This window comes from Kogia breviceps, chromosome 2 (genome assembly GCF_026419965.1).
Source record: "Kogia breviceps isolate mKogBre1 chromosome 2, mKogBre1 haplotype 1, whole genome shotgun sequence".
NCBI classification, from domain to species: Eukaryota; Metazoa; Chordata; class Mammalia; order Artiodactyla; family Physeteridae; genus Kogia; species Kogia breviceps.
This window is the reverse complement of record NC_081311.1, coordinates 1,201,356-1,216,398: the sequence shown is the minus strand read 5'-3', so window position 1 is coordinate 1,216,398 and position 15,043 is coordinate 1,201,356. Positions and strand designations below refer to the sequence as shown.

Below are 15,043 nucleotides of genomic sequence, written 5' to 3'. Positions count from 1 at the left end.
GCTCTTTCTCATTTTCAGGATGGGAGGAACATTCTCTCGTGATTTTCTACATCTTAAGCAGAGGAGGTTTTCTCATATGTTTTTTTTTGTTTTTTTTTTGTTTGTTTGTTTGTTTTGTGGTACGCGGGCCTCTCACTGTCGTGGCCTCTCCCATTGCGGAGCACAGGCTCCAGACGCGCAGGCTCAGCGGCCATGGCTCACGGGCCCAGCCGCTCTGCCACATGTGGGATCTTCCCGGACCGGGGCACGAACCCGTGACCCCTGCATTAGCAGGCGGATTCTCAACCACTGCGCCACCAGGGAAGCCCCTCTCATATGTTTTTAAAATCACTTTTCTTTCCTTTTTTGCAAATTATCTCTTTTGATAGTTACCTGTTTATCTTGTGGCTAAGTGTTACTACTGAGTTTCACAATCGCCTAATATAGTAGAGACACTAACTTTTTTGTTGTATTCACTGCAAATATCGTTTCAACTTGTTTTTAGCTTCTTAATTGCTTCACACTGGTAATAAAGAGATGTGAAATTTTAATGCAGTGGAATCTATTGATCTTTCCTTGTGTTAATTCCTTTTATCTTCTTCAAGCCTAGAAAATCCTCTCTCCAGAGGTTTGAGAAATGCTCATTTCTACTCTCCCTGCTAGTTTTAATGATTTGATTTTTCACCCTTAATTCTCTTAATCCATTTAGAATTTTATGTTAGAAAGTCAGTATTCCGTAGGTTTATTTCTCTTTCAGCTAATCATCCTGGTACTTATGAATGATATGCTTCCCCTTGCCGTTGAATGTAACGTATTATATTCTTGCATGTAACATAGGGCCGATTTCTGAACCATGAAATCTTTTTCAGTCACCTGGCTATTCATGAGATCGGGTTTTTTTTCTTCTTAGTAAAATTACATGTTTAGACTAAAGAAATTATTTTTCTGTTAGAAAAACATTTGCCACGTTTCTCCCAGGCCCATTTCAAACTGCTCTCAGGGCAGCTGGGCCAGAAGCCTCGGAGCGCGGTGGAGAGGACTCGGTCCTCTCGCTGCTGGAACTGTGCAGCCCACTGCCGGGCCTCAGGGGAGACTGACATGCAACTTGGCCGCCGAGTTGCCGTGCGGCCCGAGCTGCCCGTCGTGACCCGGGGGTCGTCCAGCCCTCCAGGTGCTCAGTCCTCACGGGGACATCGGCCCGAGGGGCCCGGGATGCAGGGGAGTTGCAGGAGGACGTGGCCCCCGTGCCCGCGGTCTCACCCGGCCACACCGCCTGCTCGCTCCCCGCTCACATGGTGGCCTCGCGGGGACTTCCTTGTGACCAGGGGACAGAGGAAGAGAGGGCGCGGGCCTGGTGCACCGGTGGTTCTGCCCACGCGCGGGCGCCGCCCGAAAGTGGACGCTGCAGCCCTTCAGCCCCTTGGGGACTGGTATGTGTTGATTTTCTGTTGCCCCCCAAACAGACGCCACAAAGCAGCCGCGGAAAGCAGCACTAAGTGCTGCGTTATCTGGGTCAGAGTCGGGGGGGGGGGGGCGGGCGGCGGGGCGTTAAGGCAGAGTGTGGCCGTGGCTCTCCTGGGTCCTGGGGCCGCATCCCTCCTCACTCGGTTTGTTGGCAGAATTCACTTCCTTGTTGTCCCGGGACCCACGTCCCCGTCCTCTTGTGCTGTGTGACCTGAGGCCACTCTGAGCCCCTGGAGGCCGTGTCCACCCTGGTTGGGGTCGCTTTCTCCACCTCGGGGCCAGCAACGCGGCCTAGCCTTCCTCAGGTCGGTCTCCTGACCTCAGCTGGGAAAGGCTCTCTGCTTTTAGGACTCATGTGGTTAGATTCGGCCACAGGGATGATCAGGACAGTCTCCTCATCTCAGAGTCGTTAACCTTCAGCGCGCTGGCAGAACCCCTTTTGCTGGGGAAGGTGATGTGTTCACGGGATCCGGGATTAGGACGTGGCCAGTGTCGGGACGTTATCTGCCTCTCATACTGGGTGCCCACAGCTTAACCACTGACCCTCTCCCCAAGATGAATACAGTCTGTTTTGCTGGGACGAATAGTCACGTTTCTAAGAAATCTTATATTTAAGAAACAAAATTAAGCAAATAAATAGTTTTCATGGATTAAATGTCAGGGAGCTGAAACTTTCAGGTTTACAATAACGATGTCAGTTTTCTACAAAAATCTCACTAATGACTGCACTTTGTAACTGTAAGTGTACTTTTTTTTACTGATACACAGTATATACTGGTTAATCAAGAGACACAAAACCAAACCTGAATTTCTGGAGCAGATTCTAAGCAAGGGAGTTTGTGTCCATAGCACGAGGTTCGGGGACCTTCTGGGCATATTGCAGTTGGCTCGACAGCTGCCGGAGTGAGCGAAGCAACAGCACCTCCTGAGAGCTGGGCGGGGCCCGGTCTGCGTGCGATGCCGGTTCCCCGGCAGCCTGCCCACCGCACACACCTCAGCTTCCCATTTTCAAACTCCTGCTGTCGGAGAGAGCACATCATTAATTGGGTGTTTTAGACGCTATTCTGAGCAAGTTTCCTTTTTTTCCCCTAAAGAGCTATTTTAGGAGTAAAACGCCTCTGGTTCGCGGCAGAGCTGTCCTCTCTCTGCCTGCACTGACACGGCGGCTCCCCCTGGGCCGCCGTGAGGACCGCCCCGGCCCATCGCCACACCCACCCCGGCCCATCGCCACACCCACCCCGGCCCATCGCCACACCCTCCCCGGCCCATCGCCACACCCACCCCGGCCCATCGCCACACCCTCCCCGGCCCATCGCCACACCCTCCCCGGCCCATCGCCACACCCACCCCGGCCCATCGCCACACTCTCCCCGGCCCATCGCCACACCCTCCCCGGCCCATCGCCACACCCACCCCGGCCCATCGCCACACCCTCCCCGGCCCATCGCCACACCCACCCCGGCCCATCGCCACACTCTCCCCGGCCCATCGCCACACCCTCCCCGGCCCATCGCCACACCCACCCCGGCCCATCGCCACACCCTCTCCGGCCCATCGCCACACCCACCCCGGCCCATCGCCACACCCTCCCCGGCCCATCGCCACACCCACCCCGGCCCATCGCCACACCCTCCCCGGCCCATCGCCACACCCTCCCCGGCCCATCGCCACACCCACGTCCCATGCCTCTACGGACGCGCGTACATCTTTCTCGTGCCTCTGGCAGAGAACACTCCTTACCGACCGCCGAAGCATCTCCCCTAAGTTACAGTGCAGAACACTAGTTCTGAGCCGTATTCCGTGAACGAAGGGTTTCCCGAGTTCCTCTTCCGGCAGCGGTAGAGTAACTGGTAGTCAGCTTGTTCTAGTGAGCCAGGCGTTCACCTGTGGCCAGAGCAGAACTTGGGGGCCCAAAGAGGGGAAGACACGGGGCGCCCCGGGTGACGCCCCGTCCTCTGACCGGCGCTCTCCCGCGGAGGGAACTGGAGTCCGGCGAGGGGAGGACTCTGCATGTCCCCATCTCACTGTGACCGCGAGGCCAAGCCCGTGGTCCTGTCCGCGGCCTCTGGGCATCCTTGGTGTGAGGTGCTTGTTCACGTCTCTGCCCGTTTCCCGCCGGGCGGTCCGTCTTTATCTAGCTGGTTTGTCGGAGTTCTTGCCGTGCACTGGACAGCGCTCGGTGAGCGGGTGTTTAGACGTCTTCTCTGAGCCTGTGGTTTGCCTTTCCACTCTCCTTTGTCCTTGACACAGTCCCATCTACCCAGTTTTCCTTTATGGGCAGTGCTGTCTGTGTCCTGATAAGAAAGCCGTGCATTTCCAAGGTCATGAAGCCCCACTAGATTTTCCTCTAGAGGATGATTGTTTCACCTCTCATGTTTATCTCTGCAGCCCGGGAGAAAGTGATATTTTGTCTGCAGTGTGAGGTGGGGGCTGCGTGGACCCCCCCCGTGGGCGCCCAGGCAGCAGAAAGGCCACCCTCCCCCGGCCATCGTGGTGCCCCTTCGTCACGCGGGTGACGGTACCCGTGTTGGTCCGCCCAGCCTGCCCCCTTGACCACAGTCTGTTCTTGTCCCAGTGCCGCCTCCCCATCTTTATTCCGGCCCTCAGAAGGCCCAGCCCTGGCAGTGTGCGTCCTCCAGGTCCACCTCCGTCTCCAGCCGCCTCGGTGGCCCCTGGCCCTGCCGTTCCACACAGCATAGGACCGGCTGGGGCAGGGCACGTGCGTCAGCAAGGCCTTCTGTGCGGAGCTGGCCGCTGGCTTGTGGAGGCTTCTCAGTGGTGACGAGACCCTTCCCTCCCAGGCAGGGGGACCACGTGTCTCTCAGGCAGATACACGGCAGGCCGTACCCCGGTCGTGCGCGAAACAGCATGCCTGATGTTGATTTGTCAGTGAAAAGACATTTCTTTTAGAACAGGTAGACCCTCAGCCAGACCTTGGTTGAACTTCAGGAGATGTAGGAAGAGTGTCTTCAGGAAGGAGGACAAAGGAGGCTGCTTTGGTCCATCATTCTGTCTGTCTGTCTGCTCACTCATTCTATCTATTTATCTATCTATCTATCTATCTATCTATCTATCTATCTATCTATCTATCCTTCTTATCTATCCTTTCTATCTTTCCTTCCTGTCTATCTATCTATCTCTCCTATCTATCTATCTATCTATCTATCTATCTATCTATCTATCTATCTATCTATCTATCTACCTATGTATCTAGCCCTCCTATCTATCCTTCCTATCTATCTATCCTTCCTATCTGTCCATCCATCTATGTATCTATCCTTCCTATCTATGTATCCATCCTTCCTATCTATCTATCTATCCTTCCTATCTCTCTATCCATCCATTTATCATCTATCTAGTCTTCCTATCTATCTATCTATCTATCTGTCCTTCCTATCTATCTATCTGTCCATCCATCTATGTATCTATCCTTCCTATCTATGTATCTATCCTTCCTATCTATTTATCTATCTATCCATCCATTTATCATCTATCTATCCATCCTTCCTATCTATCTATCTATCTATCACTTACTTAGATTAGCTGTTTTCCATGCATCTCAGCCAGGCGTGTGAGCAGAAGCGACCCTGTATGTCACCAGTCCCCAGGGCTGCGTCTGTGAGTGAGACTCTGCCCTGTCCGGGTCATTCCAGTCCTGGCCTCAAGCTGGGACGCAGGCTCAGAGGCTGGCACCCATCCTCAGCCAAGGCTTCCTGCGGGGTCCCGAGCTGAGCGGCAACCTCTCGTCTCAGCTGGGCCCAGGCATTAACGTGCTTGTGGAAACACACCCCAGATACCACACTTTGATCCCTGTGTCTCGGTTCAGTGGCTGGCAGGTTTCAGAGCCAGAGAAGCTGTACGTGAGTACAAAGCTGGAAAAAATTAAAGTCTTTCATTTAAACCCTTTCTGTATTTGAGGCAATGAGTGCGGTGAGCCAGTGCGGTGAGAACTGGAAGGCACTGTGCCAGTGGGAGGTGACGTCCCCCGGCCCGGGTTTCCGGGTGAGCCGGACGGCGGGGGAAATGCGAGGTTCAGGCTGCGAGGTGCAGCGAGAGGCTCCGGGGTGCCTTCTGTCTCGCCGGCTGCCCCCCAGGCCCACCAGGCCCTCCAGGAGTGGACATCGCTCACCAGCAGAGGTGCCCCTGCCCTCTCCAAGGCCAGTTCTCCCGTCCGTCGTGTGCACTCCCAGTGCCAGGAGGGATTCTGCAGAGGCTTCCCGAGAACCTCCTTTGCTTCCTTGCGGCCCTGACGCCCCTCGCAGGGACCTGGCCTTCCCCTCGTGCGCAGGCCGTCCTGGGCTTTCAGAACCCCTGGGACCCTTTCGGGACTGTCCAGGATCAGCCCCCGGGGCGGTGTGAGAACGTGGGGCACCGGGCAGGCCCCGAGCACCCGGGAGGCACGAAGGCCCGCTGGTTTGGTTGTGCAGTGGTGGGGACGGTGGTCTTCAAGCAGCAGGACGCGCACCCACTGCGCGCACTTAGAGGGCTTTCCGAGGGGGAGTGTGCGCTGCCCGCGGTTGCCTCCCCTGTTGCGGAGCACAGGCTCCGGACGCGCAGGCGCAGCGGCCACGGCTCACGGGCCCAGCCGCTCCGCGGCACGTGGGATCCTCCCGGACCGGGGCACGAACCCGTGTCCCCTGCATCGGCAGGCGGACTCTCAACCACAGCGCCACCAGGGAAGCCCCTGCGATATATAATTCTAATGTTAATACCATCCAGTGTATTTCTTGTCTCAGACATGGTATTTTAATCTCCGTATTATTGATTTGGATCTTTAAATTTTATTCCATGTCTCTTCTTAACTTGCTGCTGTTTCCTCTACCTTCTGGAGCTTGTGGTTTTATCAATACTGGCTGTTTTAACATCCTGGTCTACTAATTCTCACATCTGCCTCATGTCTGCATTTCTTTCTATTTGTTGTTTCTTTGTTCCCCTCTCATTAGGTCCTATTTCCCTACTTCTTTGCATGCCTGGTGATTTTTGATTGAATGCCAGACATTGTGATTTTATACTGTTGGGGCTGAATTCTTTGTATTCCTTGAAATGTCTGAGCATTGTTCTGGGGCACAGATGAGCCATTTGGGAAGAGTTCGTTGCTTTTGAGGCTTTCCTTTCAGCTTTCTGAGTCAGAAACGGAGCAGCTTTCAGTCTCGGCTAATTTGGCTCACTCTTGAGGTCACCGTCCTGGGGTCTCTCCCCACTGCCTCAGGATCACAAGCCCTTGAGGGGAATCTACCAGGCCACGCCGTGCCATGTGCTGTGGGGAGAGCAGGCCTGGACCAGGCGCTCCTTGGGGGACATGCTCCCTCTGAGCCCCAGTTTCCTCATCTGAAGAACCAGGTTTTGGCTGGTGATGCTGAGAGTCTTTCCTGGAGATTTGGTGGTTACACGTCTCCATTTTTATTTTATTTTTTAAATTTCATTTTATTTTTAAAATTTATTTATTTATTATTTTTGGCTGTGTTGGGTCTTCGTTGCTGTGCGGGGTTTCTCTAGTTGCGGTGAGCAGGGGCTACTCTTCTTTGCGGTGCGTGGGCTTCTCATGGCGGTGGCTTCTCTTGTTGCGGAGCACAGGCTCTAGGCGCCCGGGTTTCAGTAGTTGTGGCTCGCGGGCTCAGTAGTTGTGGCTCTAGAGCGCAGACTCAGTAATTGTGACACATGGGCTCAGTTGCTCTGCAGCGTGTGGGATCTTCCCGGACCAGGGCTCGAACCCGTGTCCCCTGCACTGGCAGGCAGATTCTTAACCACTGTGCTACCAGGGAAGCCCACACGTCTCTATTTTTAAACGTGATGGGGCAGGTAATGGGTTTGGTAGAAGCAAAGCTGTGTATAAACCCGGTTCTGTTATTTTCAAAACTCTTGTGCTACCACCTGGAAGACATTTACAGCGCTCAGTGGTTCACTTTATAAGGTCATAGCTGCTGCCAGTTCTTGTGTCTCAGGAGGGACATCCAGGGGTTAATATCAGGTAAACCTCCCTCCCTGGACCAAATTAAAGCACCTTATACAGCACGTGTTTTCCCCCAAGAGCCGTTCACTCAAGTGCGGGGGTGATGACCCTTTCCTCAAACAGGTGGGTGGTTTCTACAATCATTTTGTATCATGTCTGTCTTCGATCCTGAGACTTGAGCTGGAAAATTTCAAATCGTGCTTTTGATTTAAATTATAACTGAAATAGTCGTAAATACAAGTCCAAGATTTCCTTCTTTGCTCACAAAGTTGCAGCAGGCCTTCTGCCTCCAGGAAGACAGAGCAGACATGCTTCTCCTGTTCCTCCTGTCAAGACAATAAAAACTCTGGACATTGAATCTAAAACAAACACAAGGACACTCTGAAAGGGGACGTGAAGGAGGCATCCGGCTAGGGACCTCAAGACCCAAGAAAATACAGCGCGGTGAGCTCCCTGGGTTTCCTTGGCCTCATACATTCTGGTGTTGGGAATTGAAGAAGCCAAGTCAGACATACCAACAGGCACAGACAGAAACAGCCCCAAGAAAAGCCTGCTCTCTCTGGCCAAAGGGCCAGCAGCAGAACAGCCGAGAACAGCCTAGCAACAGACGTCTTACTGAAGAGGATGTACAGATGGCAGATGAGAACATGAAAAGACCACCAACAGTGGTTAGGGAAATGCCAATTAAAACCACCGTAAGGGCTTCCCTGGTGGCGCAGTGGTTGAGAGTCCGCCTGCCGATGCAGGGGACACGGGTTCGTGCCCCGGTCCGGGAGGATCCCACATGCCGCGGAGCGGCTGGGCCCGTGAGCCATGGCCTCTAGGCCTGCGCGTCCAGAGCCTGTGCTCCGCAACGGGAGAGGCCACAGAAGTGAGAGGCCCGCGTACCGCAAAAAAAAATTAAAAAAATTTAAAAAAAAAAACCACCATAAGACGTAAGTCGTACCAATGTTTTCTTAGGCCAATCTCCCAAGGCAGTAGAAATAAAAACAAAAATAAGCAAATGGGACCTAATCGAACTTACAAACTTTTGCACAGGAAAGGAAACAATAAACAAAAGGAAAAGACAACCTATGGAATGGGAGAAAATGTTTGCAAATGATGCGACTGACAAGGGTTTAATTTCCAAAATATACAAACAGCACATACAACTCAATAGCAAAAAAACAAACAACCCAATCGAAAAATGGGCAAAACACATCTCCCGATACCTGGCAAACAAATGCAGTATTGCCTCACGAATTGATTGCTTCTCTGAGGTACCTACCAGTGTATTTGGGGAGAAGCTTCGAGAACAAGTTCAGGAGCCGTTGTCCTTCTATGAGACTGGAGAGATTCCACAAAAGAATCTGGATGTCATGAAGGAGGCAATAGTTCAGGCAGAGGAAGGGGCTGCTGAGATTACTAGAAAGCTGGAGAAACTGGAGAAGAAAGGCTTGAAGAAGGAAAAGAAAAGTCTGGCTGCGATTGCCCTGGCGTCTTCAGAAAACAGCAGTAGGACCCCGGAGGAATGTGAGGGCACAAGTGAAAGACCCAAAAAGAAGAAAGCAAAAGCCCCAGGAGGCTTCTCAGGAGAATGGAATGGAAGATCCATCTGTCTTCTTCTCCAAACCCAAGAAAAAGAAATCTTCCACAGAGGAGCTGGTTAGTAGTGATCCTGAAGAGACAGCTGGCAGTGGAAGTCTTACCAAGAAGAAGAAATCTTTCCCCCAAGAGGAACCAGAGAGGGACCCTGAAGAGTCAGGAAACAAGCAGGTCCCCAAGAAAAAGAGGAAATTCTCTTCCAAGGAGGAGCCACTCAGCAGTGAACCTGAAGAGGCTGCTGCCAGCAAGAGCAGCAGCTCCAAGAAAAAGAAAAGGCTCCGAAAGCTATCCCAGGAAAATTAGAATGGACATTTCCCTAGTAGGGCATAACTTGCAGGGATATTTCCCAACCCATCCCCTATAGCCCAATAAAAATAAAAACAAAAACAAAAAAAAAGAAAAATGGGCAAAAGACCTGAATAGACATTCCTCCAAAGAAGACATACAAATGGCCAATAGGCACATGAAAACATGCTCAACATCACTAATTATTAGAGAAATGCAAATCAAAACTACAATGAGATACCACCTCACACGGGTCAGAATGGCCATCATTAAAAAAGTCTACAAATAACAAATGCTGAAGAGTGTGTGCAGAAAAAAGGAACCCTCCTACACTGTTGGTGGGAATGTAAATTAGTGTAGCCACTATGGAAAACAGTATGGAGGTTCCTCAGAAAACTAAAAACAAAACTACCATATGATCCAGCAATCCCACTCCTGGGCATATATCCGGACAAAACTATAATTCAAAAAGATACCTGCACCTCTGTGTTCACAGCAGCACTATTCACAACAGCCAAGACATGGAAACAACCTAAATGTCCATCAACAGATGAAAGGATAGAGAAGATGTGGCACATCTACACAATGGAATACTACTCAGCCATAAACAAGAACGAAATAATGCCATTTGCAGCAGCATGGATGCAACTAGAGATTATCATATTAAGTGAAGTAAGTCAGAAAGAGAAAGACAAATACCATATGATATTACTTATAGGTGGAATCTAAAATATGACACAAATGAACCTATCTACAAAACTGAAACAGACTCACAGACGTAAACAGACTTGTGGTTGCCAAGGGGGAAGTGGGTGGGGGAGGGAAGGATTGTGAGTTAGGGATTTGCAGATGCAAACTATTATATATAGAATGGGTAAACAGAAAAGTCCTACTGTGTAGCACAGGGAACTATATTCAATATCTTTGGATAAACCATAATGAAAAAGAATATAAAAAAAGAATGTATATGTATATATATATGCATAACTGAGTCACTTTGCTGGACAGCAGAAATTAACACACCATTGTAAATCAACTATACCTCATTAAAAAAATAAAACCACAATGAGATACCACCGATCGGAATGGCTAAAATCAAAAATAGCAGCAACACCAAATGCTGGCCAGGATGCAGAAGAACCAGATCCCTCACACGTTGGTGGCAGGAATGTCAGGGGGTGCAGCCCCTCTGGAAAGCAGTTCGCAGTTTCTTAAGTGACTAAACATTCAACTGTGTACGATCCAGCAGTTGTACTTCTAGGCCTTTGTGTCAGAGAAGTGAAGACTTGCGTTCACACAACAGTCCGCACGTGAATGTTTACGGCAGCATTTTCCGTAATAACCCCAAACTGGAAACAGCCCAGGTGTCCGTCAGTGGGTGAGTCGCACCGTGAGTGCTGCGTACACAGCAGTAAACACGAATGAACATGAACTCTACACACACAACCTGTATGGATCTCCAGAATTACGCCGAGTGCAAAAGGCTGATTCCAAAAGGTCACATGCTATGCGGTTTCATTTCCATAACGTTCTTGAAATGACAAAATTACAGAAATGGAGAGCAGATTTGTGGTTGCCAGGGGCTAAGGAGGGGATAAAGGTTGGGTTTAAAAGGCAACAGGAGGGGGCTTCCCTGGTGGCGCAGTGGTTGAGAATCTGCCTGCCGATGCAGGGGACGCGGGTTCGTGCCCCGGTCCGGGAAGATCCCACGTGCCGCAGAGCGGCTGGGCCCATGAGCCGTGGCCGCTGAGCCTGCGTGTCCGGAGCCTGTGCTCCGCAATGGGAGAGGCCACAGCAGTGAGAGGCCCGCGTACCACAAAAAAAAAAAAAAAGAATAAGTCATGGCACCTCTAGGAAAGTTCAGTGTTTTAAGTCATTCACAAGTGAGTCAAAACTGCAGCCTTGAATCACACACATCTCCTTCCAACAAAAAAGGAAATGCATTGGATTCAGTTCTGTAAACTAGAAATGATGACTCACCATCAAATTTACAGACAAAAATACGAGTGTGTTGAAGTCAAGGAAAAGATCTTGCGGCTGAAACCCAGGGGCCTTGTGAGAAGAACGGGCATCTTCTCCACTGGAGGATCTCATCGTCTGTTGTGACGGTCCCCATGGTGGGAGCACAGATGTCCCACGGGCCCTGTAGAAGCCCCCCCCCCCCGATGCATCCAGTAGGGCGCATGTCAGATGGGTTGGCCGTCTTAGCAGGCACGGGTAGCCGCCCGCCTGGAGCCCCGTCTGGCGCTTCCTCTCCTATGGCCTGTCTTCACAGTAACCTCCTGCCACGTGACGGACGCTCGGGCTGAGGAAGGGACTCCTTACCCAGACGCTTCTCTCCTAGAGCTGCATTTCCTACACCTGATGATGACGAGGAACAGGGTCTCTGCCCACCCCATGGACTCCTGGGCACTTCCTCCTCCTGGAGAGCCTGGACCATATTTAATAGGCTTTCTTGGGAGAGTCTCATGCTTTGGGGGGCTTGAGAATCATTTTCTAAAATATCTCTGGGAGGTCTGTGCCTGGCAGCGGGACAGAGTGGGCAGGGAAAGGGGCCGCCCGGGCCCGTTCAGCCCGAACTTCCCGGCCAGGTGGGCCGTTCCTGGTTCCTAGCGTCCCACAGCAGCTCCCACCAGAACCCGGAGGGAGGGTACTGGAAAGTTTCCTCTCCTTCCCTTCCTCCTTTTGTCAAACGCCACCACCCTCTTTTCTGCAAACTCCATTCCCGGTCAGGGTTTGTGCAAGATCAACACACATTTGACTTCTGGGAGAATGTTGCAGTTAGAAATAAAGGTTATAACCCAAACCCTCCCTAATTCTAATCTCTCTTAGGAGACACATTAAAAACACCGTGCATGTTTCTAAGGGTCGCTGTCGGTTTGGCAGGAGACGAGCCCTTTCTTGACACGTCTGATCTGATTAGCAGCAAAAGGCTTGCTGTTACAAGTGAAGGGCATTGCGGCAGAAGTCCACCTATCCCTGGCGATTTCCGGACCGTGTCCAGTAGGATGCGTGTCATTCCGGGGAGGAAATGAAGCCAGTCAGATGCTCCTCCCTGTGAATCCACAAAAAGCTGTCCCCCAACTGGGATGTGTCTGAAGTCGGTGCAGGAAGGGGAGTTGTTTCTGAGCGCAGCGGTGGGCGCACGCCGTGCGGGGTGTGACACCCAGCCTTCCAGGTGGGAGAAGCACACCCGGAGCGCCCCTCGGCTGCGCCCAGGCCTGCCGCCGGGCTCGGCCGTTTCTCCCCTCCTTGTACCCTCGGACGGGACGCCTCTGCCTAGGGGACCCGGGGGCGTGACCTGAAGCTTTGCCAGAAAAGTCACTTGGACGGGGTGCTGTGCGCGGCAGCCTCTCTGGGCCTTTTGCTGAGCTGAGCAAACCTGGGCCGGGCAGCCGTGTCCTCCTCGCGGTCAGGACAGGATGGCAGAGGCCTCCTTGCTGGGCGGGGGAGGAGAGGGACTGCCGCCCTGTTTGCTCAGAGCTGTTCCGACGTCAGGACGAGAGCTCGTGGCTAGGGGCTCAGGGTGCAGGAATTTGGGGCGCTTGACCGAAGGCTCCCCGGGTCGTGTCCTGCAGGCACAGGCGCTATGGCTGGCGTGGCTGCATTGGGGCTGCCCCGGTCCCTGGTCCCCACGAAGCTTCACGCTGTAGCCTCGCGCGCGCCCCTCGGACTCCTGACCTCTGCCTCTGGCCCCTAGAAAGTCGATTCAGCCTCAGCCTCTTTGCCCCGCGAGCTCTTCGGAGGACCGTCCCCCGTCCTTCATCTGCGGGAAGGGCCCAGCATGCTCAGGTGTCCGCTGTTCCCAGGGTCGGCGATGGGAGGGCTGGGGTGAAGGCCCCCCCGGGCTTCCTGGGTGGGCAGCCCTCTGCCGCCGCCTGCGCCCCTGCACCGCCCCGCAGCCCCTGGAGCCCGTGCTACTCTCCAGCCCCACCTCCTGGAGGCCGGGCCCTGCTGGGGGGCTTCCCCACCCCGCCCCCTGCTCTCCCTGTTCCTGGAGGTCTCCAGGCGTGGGTCAGAGTCTTCGATCAACACTTACATCCAGCCTTGCGTGACCAGTGGATTTCCCTCTCTGGGGGGTGTTGATGTTTTCCAAGAAAAATGAATTTTAAGGGAAAGGGGTCTCTTCAGGGCTCCTCCAGGGCCCACGGCTGGCCTGTCCCAGGGAGTGAAATGTGTCCGCTCTGAGCCACAGACCCTCGCCAGCCCTGCCGCCAGGCTCGCGGTGAGGTGAGGGCCCTGCCTGGGGAGGAAGGCACCTGGAACCCGCACCCCAGCCGTCTGAGTGCCCCGCGGCCTGCGCCCTGTGTGTCCGCCCCGCTGCCACCGGGGCCTGGACCTGTGCCCCCTCCTCTGGCCATTGGTCCCGTGGCCTGTACTTTGGAGGTCCCTGTGGGATGTGACAGGTGCCTCTCAGCCTCCCGCACCTTGGATTTCCGTGGAATTGACAAATCAGAAGCATCAAGTGCATCCTTTCTTCTCCGTAGATAAACTGCTTAACCCAGAAAGAGTCCATGTAAATACGGCCAGCTTTGCACGGTCAAAACCCCTTTATGACCCTGGCCGCTCACCCATCGCTGGGGCGTCACCCTGGCTGCGGTCTGCCTGTTGGCGGTTTCCTTCTACCTGCACGTTGCGGGCAGCGCAGCAGCCCGGAGCCTCCACGTGGAGAAACGTTGGATGGAGGCCGGCAGGACAGGTGGGGGCCAGGCATACGGAGCGGCTTCCTGTGGCGACCGTTGCGTGGTACAAACATGCTCTTGGCCGTGAGCTTTGTCTCCTCCCTCAACCCTCCCGACACAAAATGACTTATTCACAGAGATCAGGACAGACCTCTTCTGCTTGTTTTATGACCTCTTTGGAGACCCCGAGACAGAGGCGGACAGACTGCGCTATGGATCCGATAATTTAACAACTTCTGACCAAAGCATGGCAAACGCGGTGGGTCTGGGTCTCCACTGGGCGCTGGGTTGGTGCAGGGAGAACGAGAGGACTTGGTGAAATCCCGCCCGCCTCCTGCACCCTGGGCTTCCCACGTAGGCACACGACACTCGTATTCGGGAGGATCTGATTCAACGGCAAAGATTTAAGGCGCCCAGCGCTGCGACGCAGACTCCGATCACGGGAGCAGCGTGACTTGAGGATGCTTCAGTGAGTCTTTATCAGGCGGCTGCAGCCTGGTCACCGCCCCACGCGTGGCCGGTCGGACACCGCCCTTCCCCTACGCACCAGCACCGCAGCTCCCAACCTTGAACTGAGCGGGCGGGAGGCGCGAGGCCTGACCCTGAGTCTGGGGGCGGTTCCACATCTGAAGTTCGGACAGCGTGGGCTGTGGCTCCACGTGGAGGGGACAGCTCCGGCCCACCCGGGACCTGGGGGTAGGGCTGGCGCAGCCCTGCTCCGACCCCTGCAGAGGGCAGTGGCGCTTCCTGGTAGGAGTGTCCCCCCAGCGGCCGGAGCACCCCGCAGAGCCCGAGGCCTTCCGTGCGCTGGGCCCCGAGGCCGCGGAGGGCTCCTTGGAAGTTCGTGAGTGGCCACCCGGAGCTGTCAGAGCTGGGGAGGTGTGTGCAGGGCTGCCTGGGGCTCAGGGGTGCGATGGCCTGACTGGAAGGAGAGCAGGTGCTGGGAGGGTGGGTCCTAGCGTGGGCGCCCCATCACGGGAGGTGGCCGAGAGGAAGGGGGGCAGGCGGTGGAGCCCCTGCGGCTGCGGCTGCGCTTAGCAAGCTGCTCCAGTTTCCCCAAGGGAGGCCCAGGCACGCCCCCCAGTCCCCACCCTGACCA

General features: G+C 54.1%; 1 protein-coding gene and 1 pseudogene across 39 annotated transcripts in view; both read left to right on the top strand.

The window, feature by feature from the left end:
* Positions 1-15,043, top strand: part of JAKMIP3 (Janus kinase and microtubule interacting protein 3) — a 109,650-nt gene that overhangs the window by 30,597 nt on the left and 64,010 nt on the right. The window lies entirely within an intron of this gene.
* On the top strand, positions 8,752-9,280 carry LOC131751337 (nucleolar protein 56 pseudogene; annotated as a pseudogene).